Raw genomic sequence first — 20,854 nt, 5'->3', positions numbered from 1 at the left:
AGGTAGAAGAAAAACCAGCAAAAAAGACTTGAAAGGAGCAATAGGAGGAGAAAAACAAGAAGAGGGTGGTGTCCTAGACACAGATGAAGTTAGACTGTACCTTTCTCTGGAACTCGCTGGAAAAACTCCATGACCATCAACACACGATTAGCTGAAATAACCCAATTGTGCAATAGGAGAAAAAATGCAATTTGCTGGAATCACATTTACAGATGTCCTCAAATACGTTACATGGCCGGGTAACAGGCTCTTGCAGGCGCTCCACATATATATCCTTCTTAAATTTGTGAACTGCAGAGATCTCTGAATCAAATCTTCTCTACTTAAAACTTTAGTTCTCAAGTGAAAGAACAGTCAATTGAATACTTTGTAAAGTTTTTAATAAGATAATTTTTAAACGATTTATTTTTGACAAAAACAGGAAGGGCAACTATGACCACACATCCCTGAGTGGAAGAGGAAGACTTGGAAAAGCACACAAACAGGGCAGGGACATGAGGTTCAGACTTGTAGCAGCTTCTGAGAAGATCTCACTCCACATGAGGTTCAGACTTGTAGCAGCTTCTGAGAAGATCTCACTCCAAGGGCAAGCTCAAGTCCATGGGTGAAATGGCCAGGATGCCCTCCTGGAAGGGAAAAGTGGCAGAGCCCTGAGAGGAGGGGAGAGATCTCCCCCTCCACAGCAGCATCTACATCAGCACAGTGAGATCAGAGATGGGATGGTGAGGAACCAGAGAGCAGAAGGCAATAGACACCCAGAGAAGGGGACAGAGACCCAGAGAGAGGGGCACAGGAATGAGCTGGGACAAAGTCCTAGAGGGAGGAGGAAAGACAGAGCCCGAGGAGGATCAGGGCACTCGACAGGGGTTAGACAGAGACCCAGAGAGAGTGAAGAGTGAGGGCACAGAGTCAGAGAAGGGGAAGAGGGTGCTGGGATGTGAATGATTCAGGGCTGTGGCTTGTGTGCAAATTCTGATTTTAACACTCTGCATGATGGAGACTTTCCATCCTAGCAAGAAAAGGACAGTAATAGAGCCCCATGAGGTTGTAGTGGGGGCTGAATGGGATCATTCCATTGAAATCTCTGGTGGAGGATGTGACCCACCAGGAAAGCTCCCCTGATATCAGTCCTATAACTGGATGTTGAAGTAGGCCACCAGGGCAGGCGTGTAGTCATTCTGTGCTTCACCTGCAGGCAGAAGGGGGAGGTGAAGGTCTGGTCTTTCACCTTGACAGTGTATATGTCCACCCCCTGCAGGACATGAGCAGAGAAGTTCTGGGATGTGTCCCCACCTCACTTCATTTTCTTCTCCCCTCACTCCCCAGCTCCCAGATGCTCCGTGACTTTGCTGTCCCCTTACAGCTGATCCTCACTCAATGGTGCCTTGCTTCATCTCCTCATTCATTTCTCATTCTGCATGTCTGGCTCCCAACAACCCATCCCAGGTTCATGCCTGTATTCCTTGTTCCCTTCTTACCCACACCCAAACCTGGCAGCTCCACCCTAACTCTGTCCAGTGCCCATCCTGCCCTGCCACCTGGCCAGACTTCACTCAAATGCCAGTGCCCTGTGTTGCTATCTCTCCAAGCTCTTCTTGACAAGTCCACCAATGCGATGACCTCAAACATTGTCCCAAATGCTGACCTGAAACCCTGCTCCAGCTCCCCAATTTCTCAGGAGGGTGGCTTGGGTGGGGTCCCTGCCCTTCCAGCCTCCTCCCAGCCACTCAACATCTTCCTCTGCCCTTCAACAACTTCCTCTGCCCCCCTCACACCAAACCTCAACCCCCCCCAGCTCCAGCTCAATAAATAAATACTTGCTATTACCATACTTTTTTTGAAACAGGGTCTCCAAAGGAAAAAAAAAAAAGAGAAAAGACACACAAACAAACAAAAACTGTTGCCCAGACTGGAGTGCACTGGGGGGATCACAGCTCAATGCAGCCTGAAACTCCCAGGCTCAAGTGATCCTCCCGCCTCAGCCTCCCAAGTAGCTGGCACCACAGGTGCAACTCTGAGCCCAGCCTGTCCCTATGCTGTTTTGCAGTGGCCCATGTGCCTGTGGCCTGGCCCATTGCCCCCGTGTTGTGCCTTTCAGTGCACATGCTGCAGGCTTTGAGCTGCCGGCTTTGGTGTGTCCCCCAGAGGATGTGCCACTGGGGCAGGGCCAGCAGCATCGCTCACCGCCATTCCTGGAGCCTGGCACCAAGTGCCAAGCATGGCTGTCACAAGGCAGAACTCACAAAGATATTTAAAGGACAAAGTGGCTTTTCTGGTCCTCTAGCACCACCTCTGACTGACAGGTCAGGCTCTGAGACCTCAGGCCAATGTTCTGGCCTCTGAAGTCCTGCACCAGGTCCAGGGGATGGTCTGTCTTTGGTTTCAACCCTGGGGGCACCTGGCCATGCCCACTCCCTCACCTTTATGCTACTTAGGGTCCACCATGTCCACTAGGGCTCCTTGAGGGCCACATCTTTGATTCAAGACATGTCTAAGCCATACAAGTCCTCCCACCCACAGGAGGCAGGCAGGGAGGAGGGTGAGCCCGCAGGAGCCCACTCGAGGCCCCACACACTAGCTCCCTGGGCTGCCCTCCCAGTGCATCTTGTAGACTTTGGACTGCTGGTCCTCGATGGCCCTCACATACAGTGTGGCTCAGTGTGGAAGATGATGCCATCAGACACCTGCAGAGGGGCAGGGTGAGGGCAGGAAGGGTGGGGCCTGGCAACATTGCCCAGAGTCTTGCCAGTGTGGCCTCCTACTCTGGTCTGAGCCACCATCATGTCACAGCTGCACTCACACTCACCCTCTGGTCTATTTGCCACAGGGCTGCCAGTGGACACCCAGAAGCACCTCAGTCAGCTCCTGTCCTTCAGAAGTTCTGGGGATTCTGAGACCCTCCCTGGCTGCTCTGAGAGAAAAAGCAAAGTTGCATGGGTCCCACAAGGCCCACAACATCTGCACACCCCCTACCACCCCTCACCTCTACTCCAACTTTTATTGCTGTTCTAGAACCTCCTTCCACACTAGCCCTTCCATGGCTCCACACGCAGCAAGTACACACCTACCCTGGCTGTCCCTCCACCCAGAATGCTTCTCTTCCCAGATCTCAGTGGCTCCTTCCTGTGCTTCATTCAGCTGTCAATCACCTCTCCCAGAGAGGCCTGTTGAAACCCGAGCACCTGGGCCATTGCCCTGCTACGGTTTTCCTGTCCTGATGAACCCCCAACACCACACCATCTCCCTGCCAGCATCCAGCTCCAGCACCTGCTACACCTGGCTTGGGTTGTGGCCTTCTGACAGCTTGCAGCAAAGCCTCCACATTAAGTCCTGTCTGTGGGGAAAAATGAGTGTGGTTTCACCTTCTGCCTAGACCCTAGCCCATGTGAGCTGCACTCATCCTGCCAGGAGGCCTCACCAGCCACTTATCCCCAGCATAGAGCACGGTGTTAAGCATGGACAAGTAGAAGAGGCAGTAGCCCATCCACTCGCTGATGATGAGGTCCACCTTCTGCACTGACAGCTCTGCCTCCTCCACCTTCCCCTTATGATGGTCACCACTGCAGAGTGGACAAGGGCAGCCAGGTCAGCCCCCAGTAGCCCTGCCCTTCACCTTTCCCAGGGTCTAGAGCCAGGAGGCCCCACCAGGCAGCCTGGATTTAGAGATCATAAAGAACTTGATGAGCTGAAGCCATGAACCCTCTTAACACTGTTTTCAAATTCATCCATTAATCTAGATATTTTTGACACAGGAGCAGACAATTTATGTGGACTGGGTATCAGGTGATGTTAAGATTTTGTCTTTAATTCGGTGGGCTTGACATAATAAGTAACAGCATGGTCATGTTCTCAAAACAACCTTGTGTATTAGATAAGACACACAGAGACAGATTTACCAGGGAAATTGCATTACAGTAGAAATCTGCTTCAAATGGAGAGAACATTTAAAGTTGAGTGATGAGGACTTCCGGGTTCATTAAAATAGTCTCTGTAATAAAATCGTGTCAGTTCCCAGAGGGAAATCTACCACCTTAGCAAGTTTCCAACACGGCCAACCGAGCTGGGGCAATTTAGCAAGAGCTACCAAACTTATTAACTCATACTTCACTATGTTATGCAGATTTGTCTCAAAATTCTGAGTGGAAGCAATTCTCCAGTCTCAGCCTCCCAAAGTGCTGGGATTACAGGCATGAGCCACTGAGCCCGGCCACTAACTAGCCTTTTGGCCCAAGCAATCTCCTTTTATAAATTGACCTCACAAATATGTGTATGAAATGACATTACGTGCAAAAGATGAAAATCTCAGAGCAGTCTGGGTGCAGAGGCTCATGCCTGTAATCCTAGCTCTTTGGAAGGCCAAAGTGGGAGGATCTCTGCTTGAGCTCAGAAATTCAAGACCACCCTGGGCAACATGGCAAAACCTAACCTCCAAAAAAAAAAAAAGCTAGGTATGTTGGTACATGCCTGTAGTCCCAGCTACTCAGGAGGCTGAGGTGGGAGGATGACCTGAGCTCAGGACGCAGAGGTACCCATGAACCATCATTGCACCACTCACTACACTCCAGACTGGGCAATAGAGCCAGACTCTGTCTCAGAAACAAATAAAAAAAGAAAAAGAAAGAAAATTTCAGAGCAGCTTAAACACCCATTAACAAAAGACTGGTTTAAAAAGCTGGGGGATGTCCCTATGATGGCAGTAGTGGAAAAGAGTGTGATGCCTCAACAGCCTGGACAGTGTGAAACTACGTGACACACAAGTGAGAGAAGCTGAGGGCAAGAGGCTGGTATGAAATGCGACTGGTGTGAAAATTATGCACGTGAATGCAAACTCACTTACACATATATGTGCTTGTAGGTGCAGACTTCTCTGGAAGTTAGTGTTGGTTAAACTCAGAGGAGGGCAGGCCCTCAGTGGCCAACCATGGGACTCTATTACTCATTCAAGACACTAGAGACTGGTTCTCACTCTAATTTTAAGACAGAGGTGCTAAACTTAGGACTTTGACACTGAAATTCTCAGGCTGCCGGCAGCCCAGAAGACAATAGGAGAGGAGCCACTGAATCTGTGGCCCATCTGTAGACCCCTCAACTCTACAGGGTCCCTGGAGAAGCAGGGCAGTGTCCACTCCACTCCCACAAACTCATCCTCTTTCTGGGCTCACTGTGATCTAACTTGTTGGCTTTGACATCGTCACAGCATAATCAGAGATACTGAAACACTGGATCTGAGGACCCAGGAAGAAGTGACGGTGAAACCCCTCACATTCCCATCCTCAGTCCCCAAACCCCTCCATCCAATCCCTGAGCCCCTGTGGTCTCTGTCTATGTCTCCCAGGCTCAGACCCCCTTAGCCACCCTAGAGACTCATGTCGATGACCCTGTGGGCCCCAGCCTCAGCAGCAAACATGCAGAAGATGCCTGTGCCTGAGCCTACATCCAGAACCACCTTGTCCTTGAAGAGGTGCTGGTTGTGAAACACGGAGTTGTGGTATGTGATGGTGTGAACCTTGTCCTTCAGCATCTCCTGAGGGAAGATGGGCACAGAGACTCCGTGAGGGGCCCCACATCCCCAGCTGGATAACAGGGTGTCCTGACCTGTCAGAGGGCCAGGGACAGCTCTAGGCCCTCTCACTTCCTTCCCTGCACCTTGGTTTCCCTATGTGTAAAAGTAGACTAGATGAACTAAAGTCTCATCTAAGCCAGATGCTACCATTGCTACCTAAGAACCAGCGAACCCTGGCTTTTCAAAGTCCTCAGGCCAGGGGCGGTGGCTCATGCCTGTAATCCCAGCACTTCAGGAAACCAAAGAACTTGAGACCAGCCTGGGCAACAAAGCAAGACTCTATGTCTACAAAAAGTAAGAAAACTAGCTGGGCATGGCAGTGCACACCTGTGATCCCAGATACTCCGGAGGCTGAGGTGGGAAGATCACCAAAGCCTGGGAGATCAAGGATACAGTGAGTGGTGATTGCATCACTGCACTCCAGCCTGGGCGACAGAGCAAGACCCTGTCTCTAAAAATAAAAAAAATAGTAATTTATGTATGTTTTTACTACAATATAATGACAACAGCCTCAGGGGAAGAAGAAAATTCCTTAGAACACCACCCCATCTGCATTCTGGGATCTCAGTGTATTCTGTCACAAGGGTCCAGAAGCTGTCAGGCCCAGAGCAGCTGGGGCGCAGTTCCACCGCCGGTCCCTAGAGGGCAGAAGAGACCACCGGGCCCTGCCTGACTTCCAGCTAAGGCCCCAGGCACGCATGCGCACTCTCACCCTAGCCTTCCCGAGGAGCTCCTGCAGAGCTTGAGGCTAATTTCAGTCTCCAAGGCAAAGGCTTGGAAAGGGGACCCTGGGAGTTGCGCAGCAGAAGGGCACAGGAGCGGCCTGCTGCAGGGGGAAGCAGTGCACATGAGTGGGAAATTACATTTCACTCCTCCCCAACATTCAACCCCCTTATGGTTTGCAGGCCTGGGAAGGTGTCCTCACTCACCTCGTGGATGCTGAAGTGGCCATAGGAGTCTAGGCAGTAATCTTTGGGTGTCCTGTCCTCAGCATTGGGCTCACTCCTTTCCTCCTGGCCACAGGAAACCTGGGAGGGGGCCGATGGGAGCATGGGTCAGACCTGGGGGCCCCCCAACAGCCTCTTAAACCTCCAGGTTCCTACTTATTCCTGAAGAGTAGTAAAGAACCCCCCAAATTGTACTGACAACCCTCCAGCCCCTGCCTACCATCTTGCTCCCACAGGAGCCCCAAAATCTAACAACTCCATTTTCTACTTCCAGGACCCCCCAGAGCACCATCCAGGGGAGTACCCCATACCTCAGACATGCCAACCATCTCTCTAGTCTCTCTGCCCTGCTCTACAGCTCAGCCCAATGCCGGGGAGTGAAGGAGAAGAAAAATGGGGGCAGACACAGGGAAGGTCACAGGAAGGCTGGAGGTGGAGTTAGGGAAGTAACCTCAATACTGGGGGAGGCCAGCGGGGCCTTGAACCTGGAGGGGTTGGTCCTAAGTGTCTGGGCACCAGGGGTAAACTGATTTGAAGCAAGAGGTGTATGGTTAGATCTCAAGAAAGGGCCAGATGTGTGACAAGACATATTGATGTGAAGGTCAGGTGAGGAGGGGTCAAAAAATATTTACTTTCTCAAAAGGTGGCTGGAGGCTCATCCCATTAGTCAAGGTGGCTACAAAATTGGATGAGAAAGTAAGAGGAAGAAAGGATTAGTTACTGGCAGTGGTTGCGGGGGGACCTGGGCTCTGGTGGAGGGTAGGTTTCCAGCAATTTTCCTTTTCCTTGGTGGGGACTGGTGGCAAAGGGGGCAAGTAATGAGGTGGTGAGGAGTTGAAGAAAGGAATGAGAAAAGTGAGGAGAGAAGAAAGGGGGTCTCCCATCCCAACTGTGGCTAGAGAGATGGTGGCCTCCTGCCACGTTTCCCCTCTCTGGCCAGGCAGCAGACCACATACCTCCCCATCTAGGCAAGGAGGATTGACACCCGCCACCACCAGCTGTCACCACACCTCCCATCACCTTATCTTCCCTAGATTAGGAGACACTTCCTGGCACACACACCCTTATCCTAGGCTGTCATGAATAGTGGGAGGGAGGAGCACTGGCAGGGTATGTCCACAGGGCATCTGCTCCCTCCACAAACCAGTCTCTTGTCTGAGAGGATTCCAGAAAAAAGGTGTGGCACACAGGCACTCCCCAGAGCTAATACCCCAGCCCCCAACTCCTGCCTTCGCTTCAGGAGCCCCAAACAAAACTGCCTATAACCAACCCCCTCCCTTATGACCCTCTGTCTAGGAAGTTAGAGTCCCAGGGAGGATGGGCAGCTCCTGGACCCTCTAAGAATGAGATGACTCCAGAAAATGGCTTGGGGAGTCACCCAATTGCCCCCATTCAGACACCCATCCCAGGCCCTGAAGACCCCCAGGTGAGCCAAGCCTGAGGACACCTCTGGGGAAGATATTTCCTCCACCCATAGAGCCCCTGGGGCAGGAGACAGTCAAGAGGGTGGGAAGCCATGGCAGTGACCCTGGAAGCTAACCCCCAATGGTGGTATCTGGAGGCTGACCTGCCCCTCCAACCAATGTCACAAAGTAAAGGGTGGAAGGACAGAGGCCCCATCAGATTATATCTCTTCCAGGTGTGAATACTTTCCAAGGCTCCAAGAAGGGCCATGTCACAGGCCGTAGCCTACTGCAAGCACCCTCCCCTCAATTCTCCCAAGCTAGCGGGGACACCTATAAGAAGAAAAGTGGTGAGGGGGTTTCTCCATGGGGGCCCATTTCTCAGTATCACTGATAACCACCAAACCATCCCAGCCCAAGAGGGCATGAAACTCAAGATGGAAACCTCCCCCACATGGCTGCACAAGAACCAAACCTCACTGGAAACCATTTCAGCCACCCAGCCTCAGGACCCCCAGGCTCAGGATCCCCACACAGCGCTTCAGGAAGAGGAAGGGGGAGGTCATCTCCCACCCTCACAAAAGCCCGGGGGAGATAAAATGCTCTGGTAGAGAGTAAAGCTCACAGCTGCACATTTCCCACCACAACTCCTCACCTGCAGACATATCCTCCTCCTTCTGCCCCCAGGAGAGAAATCCGACCTGAGGTGGGCCTCCGGACATGCCCCTTGAAAGAGACTTCACTCCCACTCACCCAGAAGTGTCCACAAGGGAGTGCACGGCACCTATTAATGGGGAAAATCTCCACCTAGAGGCCCCATCACCACCCAGAGGGAGGTCACAGGGCCATGCCCCATCCCGTAACTCCTAAAGCCCTGGGTGAGGGAGAATTCTGGGACAGGAAAGGGGTTAAGGGGACCCATTCTTTGCCTTCCTCCAGTCCCAATCACAGAGCACACAAAACCAGGGCTGATGTCCCAACAGATGTTCCTGGATTTTGGAAGGAGGTTACAAAGGGCTGAGAATTACTGTCTCTCCCAAGAGACCCCCTACATTCTGGAGGTCCCCAGGTGAATCCCACCCCAAAGAGGGTGCACGGATCCCGAGGAGGAAGGCACAGGGCCTCAGAGGGAGGGTCGATCCCCCTCTGCACCCCACTGGGGGCTCTTCCCGGCCGAGGCTAGGCCTTGTCCCGCAGGTGGAACCCTCTGGGCCATCAGAATCACACACCCCGTCCCCACCCACCACCTCATCGATACCTGGGGGCTTGGCCAGAAGCGATCCCAGCCTTTCTTCACATGGGAGGGGAATGACACCCTCCACTAGGCCGAATGTGGAAGGCCCTTGAAAGCTAGGGAGCGCCCACCTCAAACAACATTCCTGGATCCAGAGCGCATGGAGGTCCCGTGTGCAGCTGGGGAACTTCAACCCCAAGTCGCCAACTTGGAGCCATTTCCCCTGCGCACAGAATCGTCAAGTGCCTACCCAAAGCAGCCTTTTCAGTAGGTTTTATCTATTTTTATGCAAGCATTGTTCTTTCAAAGCCGACCTTTACTCATAGGGATTTAACAGCCACAGTAAGTCAGGGTTTGAATTCTCTTTGTCTAAGTGGTGGATCAAGTTTACAGTAAAAATGTTCATAATTGTTTTGAGTCTTCCCACCAGATGGTATTTGATAGCATCAGGTTTGCGTTCCACTTTAGCCCAAGTATTTTAGTGGGTCTTTGGAAATCCAGAACCGCTTGGGGGGAAAAAAAAGGTGAGGTTTCATCAGAAACTTCCATCTTCACAATCTTGACCACAATTTGGTAAGGATGACTGTTTATTTCACAGCCTTTCACTGACACTCTGCCCCCCGGGCCAGCCCCGCTAGACAGATAGGACTGCAGTCCAGCTGAAATAACACTCCATCTTGTTAATGGGGTGAGATGGGATACTGTTATTTGATAAAGATAATTGATGTTTCACAGTGAGTTGGGAAGCAGCTTCAAGGGCTGTAGGGCCAAGTCCTACAGGGTCGTGGGGTGTCCCCTATTGCTGTGCTGAGGCACAGGATCCGAGAAATAAAGAGATGAGATATTGAAGAACTGGAAAAGACAGCTGGGCTCAGCGGACCTCACCGCTTACAAGCAGAGACAGGTGAGGCCCTGAAAGTCCAGGTGCATCTGTATTTATTGGGCATAGGTTAGGGGGCAGGGTAGTGAGTGAGGTCATCTTAAGAACAGTGATAGGGTCAAGACAATCATGTGTGCGATAAGCAAAGGGTCCACCCCCATTAGGTCACCAAGGCAAGGAGGTGGGCTGTGCACAGTGAAGAGGGTGCAGTGTGTAATATCTCTTATCTAGGGGCAGGCTACTTCTAAGGAATTCTATAGGAGAATGCTTTGAGTCAGAACAGCAGCAGCAGATCTGACAAGGTCTACAGCCACCTGCTGGCAGCTTCCAGTGATTTCTATAGGAGGATGCTTTGAGTCAGTACATAACAGCAGGGCTGAAAAGATATCCAGCCAGCTGGGTGGGATTATACCAGAGGGGTTTCAAGCTCTCAGATGCTCATGGGATTGCCGGTCTGAGGGCAGCCTTCCACAAGAACTGGAGGCAAGGTACTGCAACTCCTCCTCAGGAGAAATGACTCTTGCTCCAAGCCTGACATAGAGTGGGTATCTTTATCATACTGAAAGCTGCCACCTGGGCCATAAATTCTTGTCCTGGTATAAGTGTTTTTCCCTTAAATCAGGCTCTGCACCATGTCTGCTCTAGACATTCCTCTGACTATAAACAAGATATGATTATATATGTACAGCTGTTTGTCTCTTAATTTTTGCTCTGTACCATGTCTGTTCTAGAAATTCCTCTAACAACTAAGATATATATATATATATAGCTGAGTGGTAAATTATTCTTCAGACACTAATTGTTATGACTATAGACTAGTATATTATTATATATAAAGGATTGCATAAAAGGATATAGCTTAGTAGTGATCCTATAAACTAAGATATTATTCAGACAGTAACTGTGCTGGTGGTCTGCTTGGCTTTCCTTCCTCAGCTCCCAGAAGGGGGGTCACCCACAAAGTGCACCATATCTGAAGCTATATTCTTTCCACAAATATGGCAGTTGTTCACAACATGAGAACAAAATAACTTAAGTTACATATTTGGGCATGTTAGGGACAAGAAACCCCCTCTGCACAGGCTGATCCCTTCCCCCACTCTGATTGCTCTGCAGCTGCATTCCTAAATCCCTACCTAGGAGCCATATCATGGCTGCCAGATGTGCTGCAATTAAGCAAAGCCTGATTGCAGCCATCCGGGCAGCTTGAGGGAGGACAGGGAAAACATATGTTGGTTATCCATAACTTGTAAATTTCTGTTTGACACATACTTGTAAAAAAAAAACTCGTTTCTCTTTTTTAAAAAAAGAATGCCGCCACAAAAGTCACAGGATAATGTATTGTGTGTCTGTTACAAGTTAATGAACTATCTCTGTGCCTGTTATCAGCGGATAAATTTCCTCAGTCCTAAGGCCCCCTTATGCCCCCCACCCCTTATAAACCCCTCATTTTGTAAGCTCAGGGCTGCCCCCTCTGATTGTTATGGAGCAGTCCAGGTTAATACAACTTGCTTGCCTGACTTTGGGTCTGTTCTCCTCTCTCTCGGTTACCCATACAGGACATGGCCTTTTAAAGCATTTTGATGCTATGATTTTGTTGTTGTTGTTGTTGTTGTTCTTTTCTTTTCATACTTGATTATTTTAAAGTGTAATAGAGTAACAATAGTAAAGGGTATATCCCATTTTTTTTTTTCTTGAGATGGAGTCTCGCTGTTGTTACTCAGACTAGAGTGCAATGGTGCGATCTCGGCTCACCGCAACCTCCACCTCCCAGGTTCAAGCAATTCTCCTGCCTCAGCCTCCCGAGTAGCTGGGACTACAAGCATGCACCACCATGCCCAGCTAATTTTTGTATTTTTAGTAGAGATGGGGTGTCACCTTGTTGACCAGGATGGTCTTCATCTCTTGATCTCGTGATCCACCCACCTTGGCCTCCCAAAGTGCTGGGATTATGGGTGTGAGCCACTGCATCCGGCTTATCACGTTATTTTTATCTCTGGTTTCAGGTAACTTTGTTAAAATCGAATACGGTATGGGTGTTATTGATCAGCTCCCTTGCAGACTTAATACTTAAATCCTATGGCTGGATTTCAATGAATCACTCTCATGCATAAGCTGGCTGTCTTAGGTCAAAGTTCAATTTTATGTTATCATTAATTTCTTGAACATTTTAAATCCTCTATGAAAACACAACTTACATTGTTGATCATAACCCTCATGTCTCCTAGAAAATGCAATTCAAATAATCTGGGAGTGCATATGGGGTTTTTCCTCATTTATCATTAACAAATTTCTCTAAAATAACATGTAACTCACTGTATATGTTTGTTCATCACATTTCCTTCTGCCACCAGATTTAAGCTGGTTATCATTCATTTTACGTGCCATTCACTCAGTTTCTTTTCTTTTCTTTTCTTTTTTTTTTTTTTTTTTTGAGACAGAATTTCGCTCTTGGTACCCAGGCTGGAGTGCAATGGTGTGATCTGGGCTCACCGCAACCTCCGTCTCCTGGGTTCAAGCAATTCTCCTGCCTCAGCCTCCAGAGTAGCTGGGAATACAGGTGTGCAACACCATGCCCAGCTAATTTTTGTATTTTTAGTAGAGACAGGGGTTCACCATGTTGACCAGGATGGTCTCGATCTCTTGACCTCATGATCCACCCATCTCAGCCTCCCAAAGTGCTGGGATTATAGCCGTGAGCCACTGCGCCCAGCCAGTTTCTTTTAGTCTTATCACCTTCATAACCCCTAGTTAATAAAACTTGACAGGGAGTATGGTTATCATGTGACAGTGACACCTCAAGTGTGTCGTGAGGAATAAGGTTCAGTTGAGTGCTTCTCACCCTCTAGGGGTGTGATTATCTCATGATAAACTCACCACATTGCTGCTTATTGATATCACTACTGCCTGCACTCACCAATCCACTAGAGGTAAAATGGACATTTCCTTACCCAGCTTCCCAGCCAATCCAAATTGGTGATTTTATAAAATTATTGGTTCAGGCCTCAGATTTATAAACCAAACTTTGAAACCATAAGCTGTTATTTTATTGTTTAAATGGTATCAGTTCATCTTGCAAGTACATCTTTGAAAAAACGTAAATTTATTTTTTGATTTTATTTTTTTCCATCAAGCAAGCACTGACATATTTATTAAAAAATAGTGTAAAATCTCAACATTTATATAAATTACTCTAAACTCCTGCTTTGTAATTTTTTTTCTTTACAAGGTAATGCACACTTTCTGACTTGGCACTCAAAAATTGCCATTTTTTTCCTCTTCTAGCTCAGAAAACAACTTTTTTTTAAATAGGCCTCTTCTAATACAAAAATACTCCTGCCCTCGCACATACAGTTTCTCATATATATATATATATATATATATATATATATATATGGCAGATCTTTAAACAAAGGTTTTGTGCAAATATGTCTTTAAAGTTAAGTGAAATTATCATAAACAAAAGAAAATAAGCATTCACGCACGCAGCTCAACTAGGAACAAGAAAGACTACTGTAGAAATGTTTTTTCTCTTCTGCCTTCAAGACACAGCTCAACAAAGAAACGTGGTTTTTGTTTTTGTTGTTGTTGTTTTTTGTTTTTTCTGTTTTTGCAAGCTCTCCTAGCTTGTGCATTCAGACCAGACATCACATGTAAATATTTATACACAGGGAGGTGGGAGGGAAGGCCATACGATACTTTTCTGCGCCCCGCCTTCCTCTCATTACTCTTCTAAGAAGTGCGGCGTGTTCTGACTTCCCCCATGCGCAGCCCCAGCCCGGCTCCCCTGGGGACCCTAGAGCGGGTGTCCTTTCTGTTTATCCTTCTCTTTGCTCCAGATGGCTGCGCTCTCTAGAGGTGCGATATGTGTGTGGTGGAGCCGGGTCCCCTCCAGCAAGGAGGGCGGCCCACTGCTCTGCTGGTGCTGGAAGGAGGAGCCCGGGTAGTGGCCGATGACCTCGCTGTAGGTGGGCGGCGGCCCCTCCATGCGCCCGCCGCTGCCGTAGTACGTGGCGCTGATGCCCGAGTTACTGCTGGGGGGGCAGGGGCCGCCTAGCCTGGCACTATCCATCAGGTCACTGTCGAAGATAGTTCTGTTTGGGGGTGCGCGCACCGACTTGCGGTTCAGTTCCAGCTGCTGCTCGGGGTCCCGGAGCTGGAGGGTGCAGGGGCCCTAGTAGAGCGGGGTCTCCTCCCCATCTGACAGCGAGATGGTAGGGGGCAGGTCGATCTCGTGCTGCAGGTAAGGGTAGGTGGGCTGGAAGCGGTGGAAGCGGTCCCGCTGGGCGAAGGGCGGCACGGCCAGGCGGTCGGTGGGCCGAGGCGGGGCATACACCTGCGGCTCTGTGATTCCGTTGCCTGACACTGTGCTCTCCGAGGGCCACAGGCATCCTTCTGAGGACAGGGAGTCTTCTCTCCTCCGCCCCTGGCTGTGCCGGATGATGAAGGACCGTGCAGACAGCTTGTAGTGGCTCAGCAGACACGTGATCACCGCCACCATCACCATCACCACCACCACGATGATGATGATCTGAACGAACTCCAGCTCCGTGATCTCCATGCTCTGGAACAAAGAGCGTTTGCAGTTGCACGTGCAGGAGACATTGGGCTGCCCGGCGGCGGCGGCGGCGGCGGCGGTGCTGTTGACCCCCATCAAGCGGTGCATGGACGGCGCGGCGGCGCGGCGCGGGGCGCGGGGGGCGCAGGGGCGGCCGGGGGGGGCTCCGGCCGGCGCCCGGAGCTGGGGCCCCACATGCAGGAGGCGCGCGGCGGGGGAGGCGCGCCCCGGCTCGCCAGGCTCGGGTCGCCGCCAAGTTCCCGGGGCGCCGTGGGGCTCAGTGCGCGGGACCGCGATCCTCGGCGCCTCCCCCGGCCGCCCCTCGGCAGCCCCGGGGGCGTCGGCAGTGCCCGCGGGTGGCGTCCGGAGAATGGGCTGGCAGCGGGGCGCGCGCGGCCGCCGGGGCTGAGCCTCCGCCGCTAGCTTTCCCCAGCCGAGCGCCGCCGCCGCCGCCGCCGCCTCCTCATTCAAGTCCAAGGAGCTCGGGTTTCGCTCTGAGACCGCGGTCGGAGGCAGGCAGACGGTCTGACGTCAGCGCTGGACGGGGCTGCCGGTTCCCACCGCGCGGGTGCCGGGGAAGGGGGCGCGCGCTGCGCCAATCCCCGCCGAGGTTCCCCCGTAAATTTATTTTTTCAAGGTAAGTTTCCTCAGAAGAAAGGCCTAATGGAAGGCAATTTTTTGGACATAATTTTGCAGCAGTTAATAGAATCTATTCCAATAAAAAATTGGGCATTCTTATAAACTCAGAAGAAACATGCATGTGCCTTCGTGAAAATAAAGTTATAAAACGTTGGAAGTTCTATGGGGAATATTAATAAAATATTTATTTTAGGAAATTCTTTTTAACTTATCCCTTGCAACTATCACAGTTTGAAATAGACCAAGGGGGAGGGAGATGGGGGAAAATATTAGTTTTTGGTTTTTTTTGGTTCAGATTTCCTGTGAATTAATCATATTTCAGGAAAGAATAGTTTATATTTTCTTATATTGGCTCTGATTTGGTGTTTAAAAGGAAAAATTTCGAATTATCTATAGTAATTTTTGTTGACTGTTAAACAAACCAAAAAAGTGACCTTAAAGATATACTTCTCAGGAATATATGTATGTGTTGTTATTTTTTTAAAATATCATGAGAATCCAATAGCTAATTTTATAATGTTTTCAGCATGAATTTTTGTTAATTTTGTCTTCTAAAGTAACATTATTCACTAAAATGTTGTTTGACGATGAAAGGATATGTATATGTACTGTCCAGCATGATAACCACTAGCCACTGTGTCTGTTGAGACTGAGGACTTGAGTTTTGTATTTTATTAATTTTAATAAATTTAAATTCAAATCGCTACATAAGGCTAGTGGCTAACATACTGAATGGCATATCTCAAAGAAAGTCCTTGAAAGTTTATTTCTCTCAAGCTTCTCTTGAGACACTTCTAAAAAATGAATTATTTTATGGCTTAAAAATGATATTTTTCAAGTAATTAGTGTATTTTATGGTCTTTTTGCTTTTGGTATTCAAATAATAACTAGAAAACTCAGTTTTATAGTTTAAATTTCTTTTGTGATTTAAAATTCTTCTTAGGACAACTTCTACTCTGTTTCTAATTAATATGCAATTTTTAAAAAGGTATTGTCTAATTTGATGTACGTTGACACTATTAATCTACTTATGAAATTAAAATAATAAAATTCTTGCCAAAGTAAAAGACTTTTTTAGAAAGGTATTTTATCAACCAAAATGCCAGGACTTTTGGTTCCTATTTAAGTGATTTGCATTACTTGATCATACCATGAAGTTTTATTTGTCTCAAAGAGAGAAAATATGTTTTTCTTGATAAGAATGATGGTACCTAAGCTTCCCTTTTTTTTTTTTTTGGTAGGTACAATTCCTACTTTGGAAAGACCCAGAATATTATATAAACCTTGAATGCTCTTTTGTGATGCCCAGCCTTCATTACTTACATGGTTTAGTTTGTTCATTCTTTTTTTTTTTTTTTTTTTTGAGATGGAGTCTCTATCCATTGCCCAGGCTGGAGTGCAGTGGCACAATCTTGTCTCACTGCAACCTCCACCTCCTAGGTTCAAGTGATTCTGCTGCCTCACCCTCCAAAGTAGCTGGGATTACAGGTGCATGCCACCCCATGCCTGGCTAATTTTTGTAATTTTAGTAAAGATGGGGTTTCACCATATTGGACATGCTGGTCTCGAACTCCTGACCTCAGGTGATCCTCCCGCCTCGGTCTCCCAATGTACTGGGATTATAGGTGTGAACCACTGTGCCCAGCCAGTTTGTTCATTGTTAAAACAGCATTTGGATTTTAAGCTGAAATATTTACCAATCTCCAGTCTAAAGTTAGTGTTCGCTAAATGGGCAAACAGGACTATGTAAAACTAATATCTTTTTTTTAAGTGGAAAGTAAACATTTCTTAAAATATAAACTGACTCATTACTACTTCTGTTTCTATTTTGCATTAATTTTGTTTTTTAAAAAGATTAGACCATCCTAGGCAGAAAACTGTAAACAAAACTACCAGTACGTAACAGCACAAAATTCAGAATTAAATCTAAGAAACCAAGAGGCACAGAGCTGAAGACCCAAGGATTCCCCTGTCATTATGTGAACTGCATCTCCATTCATGGCAGGTAAAACTCTGTTTGAAACAAAGGTCTGAGGGCCTTAGGTAAGTAGCAGTGGAAGCTGCTGCCAGTGTTGTCTAGAGGGAAAGAAACCTTTCCTCCTTTTGCCTGGACCTATGAGAGAACCAGAGGTGCTGAGCTGTAGAGGAAAAGCCCATTTGGAAATCCTTGTGCTTTGCCATCTCTCTAGTGAGAACCACCACACTCCACCTTTACATTGAATTTTAAACTTTTTTCCCCCAAAACAGTAGGAAGTTACATTAAAAACAAATATTCTATAGATGAGATCATGTGATTGCTAAGGTTTTCTTCAAAATGATATGAGGGGTAAAGAAGATGAATCTGGAGGAAGCAAAATTATGTTACAGCTGGGTGAAGGGTACACAGAGGTTCATTATAGGTACTAGTCTGTCTACTTTTGTGCCCTTGGAAACTTTCTGTAATGGTTTTAAAATGCAAATATAAATGCTGGGTTGATGTAAATATTTATCTTACTAACAGTATTATGAGGTGAGCTTTATCTATGCTGTAGTTATTCCATCTTACTCTCCTGCCTGTTGCTCCAGCTTTTTTCTCACCAGAGTCCCCTGAAGTCTCTGTGTTCAGGCTACACTCTTTCTGCTTATTATTTTTTTAGTTATGCCAATCTCAGCATTTCTCTATTGCCCCAGGACTTTTGCATATGCTATTTTTTTTCCATTCAGGGTTTCTATTCTTTCCTCAGTTATTTCTAAACCCAGCAACCACTGACTACCTCACTGGTACGCCAATTTATATTGTTAGGTACTAGACTGATTTTCATTCTGTTTAGTTCCCATTTAGGTAGCGCTGCTCACTTGCTGTTCTCCTATGATTAAAATCAAGGCACGTGCCTTTCTCAGCTTTGGACACATCATATGATGATTTCACCCCCTCTCACTTGCTACACTAGCCCTTCTCATTTTTTACATGTTGCAGAAACTAGTCAAATGAGATTAGGATCAATCTTGAGGGAAGTGAGACACATGATAAACTGGAGACTGCCTGTTCTTCGTTGGAGAGAAAAATAACTCTAAAATTGTAGACATTATGTTGACAGAACAAACAGGCTTATGGACAACATTGAGCCTGTGGGCAGTCTGTAAATATGGATAGAAGCATGAACGATTATAGAATAAGAAAGAAAAAGAAATATACTTTTGTTGAACTCTCAGTAACTGATATGTTTATTTAAAATGTGGCTTATTAGCAACAGCCCAAGATATTATTGAAAATGTGAATATTAATACCCTGCTTTAAGGAGTGACCCCAGGGATCTCTAAGAAGAACAAACTATTAATGAAGACAGATGATCTGTATCTTTCAGTTCAGTGTCTCATTATGAGTTCATGTGTAATTTAATAAAATGTTCAGACTATTCATACTTTTCAAAATATATTATTATTATTGTTACAAATATTTTTGCCTGATTTTTAACACTTAATTTTTTTTCTAATTAATCATATTAACCAATTAAAATAAAAACATGAGTTTTGCATAGTGTAAAGCAACTTTAAGCCCATGTTGTTTAATTTTATAAGGCACTCATAATGAAAAATAATAATTTAGCTAAACAAATAACAGCTTCCTTTTTCATTACCTACTTTAAGAAATCTGAGGCCGGGCACTGTGGTTCACACCTGTAATACCAGAACTTTGGGAGGCTGAGGTGGGTGGATCACCTGAGGTCAGGAGTTTGAGACCAGCCTGGCCAACATGGTGAAACTCCATCTCTACTAAAAATACAAAAATTAGTTGAGTGTGGTGGCATGCACCTGTAGTCACAGCTACTGAGGAGGCTGAGAGAGGAGAATTGCTTGAACCCAGGAGGCAGAGTTTGCAGTGAGCTGAGATTGTGCCATTGCACTCCAGCCTGGGTGAGAGAGAGGGAGACTCTGTCTCAAAGAAAAAAAAAAAAAAGAAAAAGAAATCTGGTCTTTTATAATCACTCCTTCAGCCTAAGAATCCATTTCAAACTAGACCTGTCAGTAGCAAAATGCATTAATGTGAATGTTTTATAGCTGGAAATTTAAGAGTGCCTGCCTTCTTTGTGTAATCAGCAACAGAACACAGCAACTAGACATTTGGAGAATTTAAATCTGACTATGGGAAGAAACTATGGAATATCTTTATGAAAATAAAGTTGTTTGTGTGGGATGTTTCTTAACAAACTAAGGTTATGTCAAAAAGAATAGAACCAAGGCTGGGCACAGTGGTTTATGCCTGTAATCCCAGCACTTTGGGAGGCCAAGGTAAGCAGATCACCTGAAGTCAGGAGTTTGAGACTAGCCTGGTCAACATGGTGAAATCTCATCTCTACTAAAATACAAATATTAGGCATCATGGTAGCATATACAGCTACTCAGGAGGCTGAGGCAAGAGAATTATTTGAACCTGAGGGGGCAGAGATTTCAGTGAGCCCAGATTGCACCACTGCACTCCAGCCTGGGCAACAAAGCAAGACTCTGTCTCTGAAAAAAAGTAAAATAACATAAAGAACCAGTACCAAGGCAAATGTGGGATTATGTATGGCCTTTGCACATAGAGATTATTCTGAAAGGAGTGAACTTTATTATGCTAATTTAAAAATTAATCTCTGAGTTTTCATGGTTCCAAAAGCACAAATAAAATAAGAGCATCACTTAAATTTTATAGGAATGTGACACTCGACTCTACCTAGCCTGTGTGTGTGCATGTATGTTTTAGTATTCTGGGAAGATGAGAATTACAGTGAATGTGCTTTCAAGCAATGACAAACAATAAAACTGGGTGCAATGTGACTAACCATCTCTATGGCAATCTCTGTTGACCTGTGTATGCATGTTTTACTCATTTTGATAAATCATACTTTAAAATATAAATGATCTCATGTTGATAATCATACATTTGTGACTATCAGTTTATTTGTGACTGTGATAACTCTGCTATTTTTTTCTGCTCTGGAATCTTAGACAAAGTTGTGAAGGAGTTTGGGAGAGAAGGCACCAGGAGAGGGATGACTCATTTTAACCTTTTCTGGGACAAACAGGTGATAACTTCAGAAAAAGATGACTTCAGTATCTACTTTTTCCCACCACCCCCATGCGCTTTTCATGGTGATGTAGAAAGGCCTGAGTTGACCCTGTCCTTTAAGCACTGCCATTAGGCTGGTACTTCTGTAAAATAACAGAAGACAGGGTCTCACTCTGTCACCCAGGCTGGAGCACAGGAGTACAGTCACAACTCACTGCAGCCTCCATCTTCCAGGCTTAAGGTATCCTCCCACCTCAGGCACCTGGGTAGCTGGGACTACAAGCATGCTCCATCTTGCCTGGCAAATTTTTAAATATTTTGTAGAGATGGAGTCTCACTGCTTTGCCCAGGCTGGTCTTGAACTCATGGGCTCAAACAATTTTCCCACCTTCACCTCCCAAAATGCTAGGATTGCAGGCATGAGCTATCACACAAGACCAACTTCTGTATTTAAATGAATCTGAGGGAATTGTTTTGATCAGAGGCTCTGTTGTCTTATTCTTATTTGGGACAACATTTTTGAGGGCCTCAATTACTAATGTCTCATCATGGTAACTTAAGGACTGCTATGAAGCAACTTCATCAGCAGTTTAATCATCAT

The 20,854-nt window shown here is 46.9% G+C and overlaps 2 pseudogenes; both read right to left on the bottom strand.

Moving 5' to 3' along the window:
• Positions 1–2,225: 2,225 nt before the first annotated feature.
• Positions 2,226–6,839, bottom strand: LOC135269113 (protein arginine N-methyltransferase 1-like; annotated as a pseudogene).
• A 6,984-nt stretch (positions 6,840–13,823) lies between these two features.
• LOC135269112 (protein TMEPAI-like) lies at positions 13,824–14,693 on the bottom strand (annotated as a pseudogene).
• Positions 14,694–20,854: the final 6,161 nt, after the last annotated feature.

This window comes from Aotus nancymaae, unplaced genomic scaffold, assembly GCF_030222135.1.
Source record: "Aotus nancymaae isolate 86718 unplaced genomic scaffold, 86718_ANA_hifiasm-v0.15.2.pri h1tg000049l, whole genome shotgun sequence".
NCBI classification, from domain to species: domain Eukaryota; kingdom Metazoa; phylum Chordata; class Mammalia; order Primates; family Aotidae; genus Aotus; species Aotus nancymaae.
The sequence above is the reverse complement of the archived record's forward strand: the minus strand, read 5'-3'. Positions and strand labels throughout refer to the sequence as shown.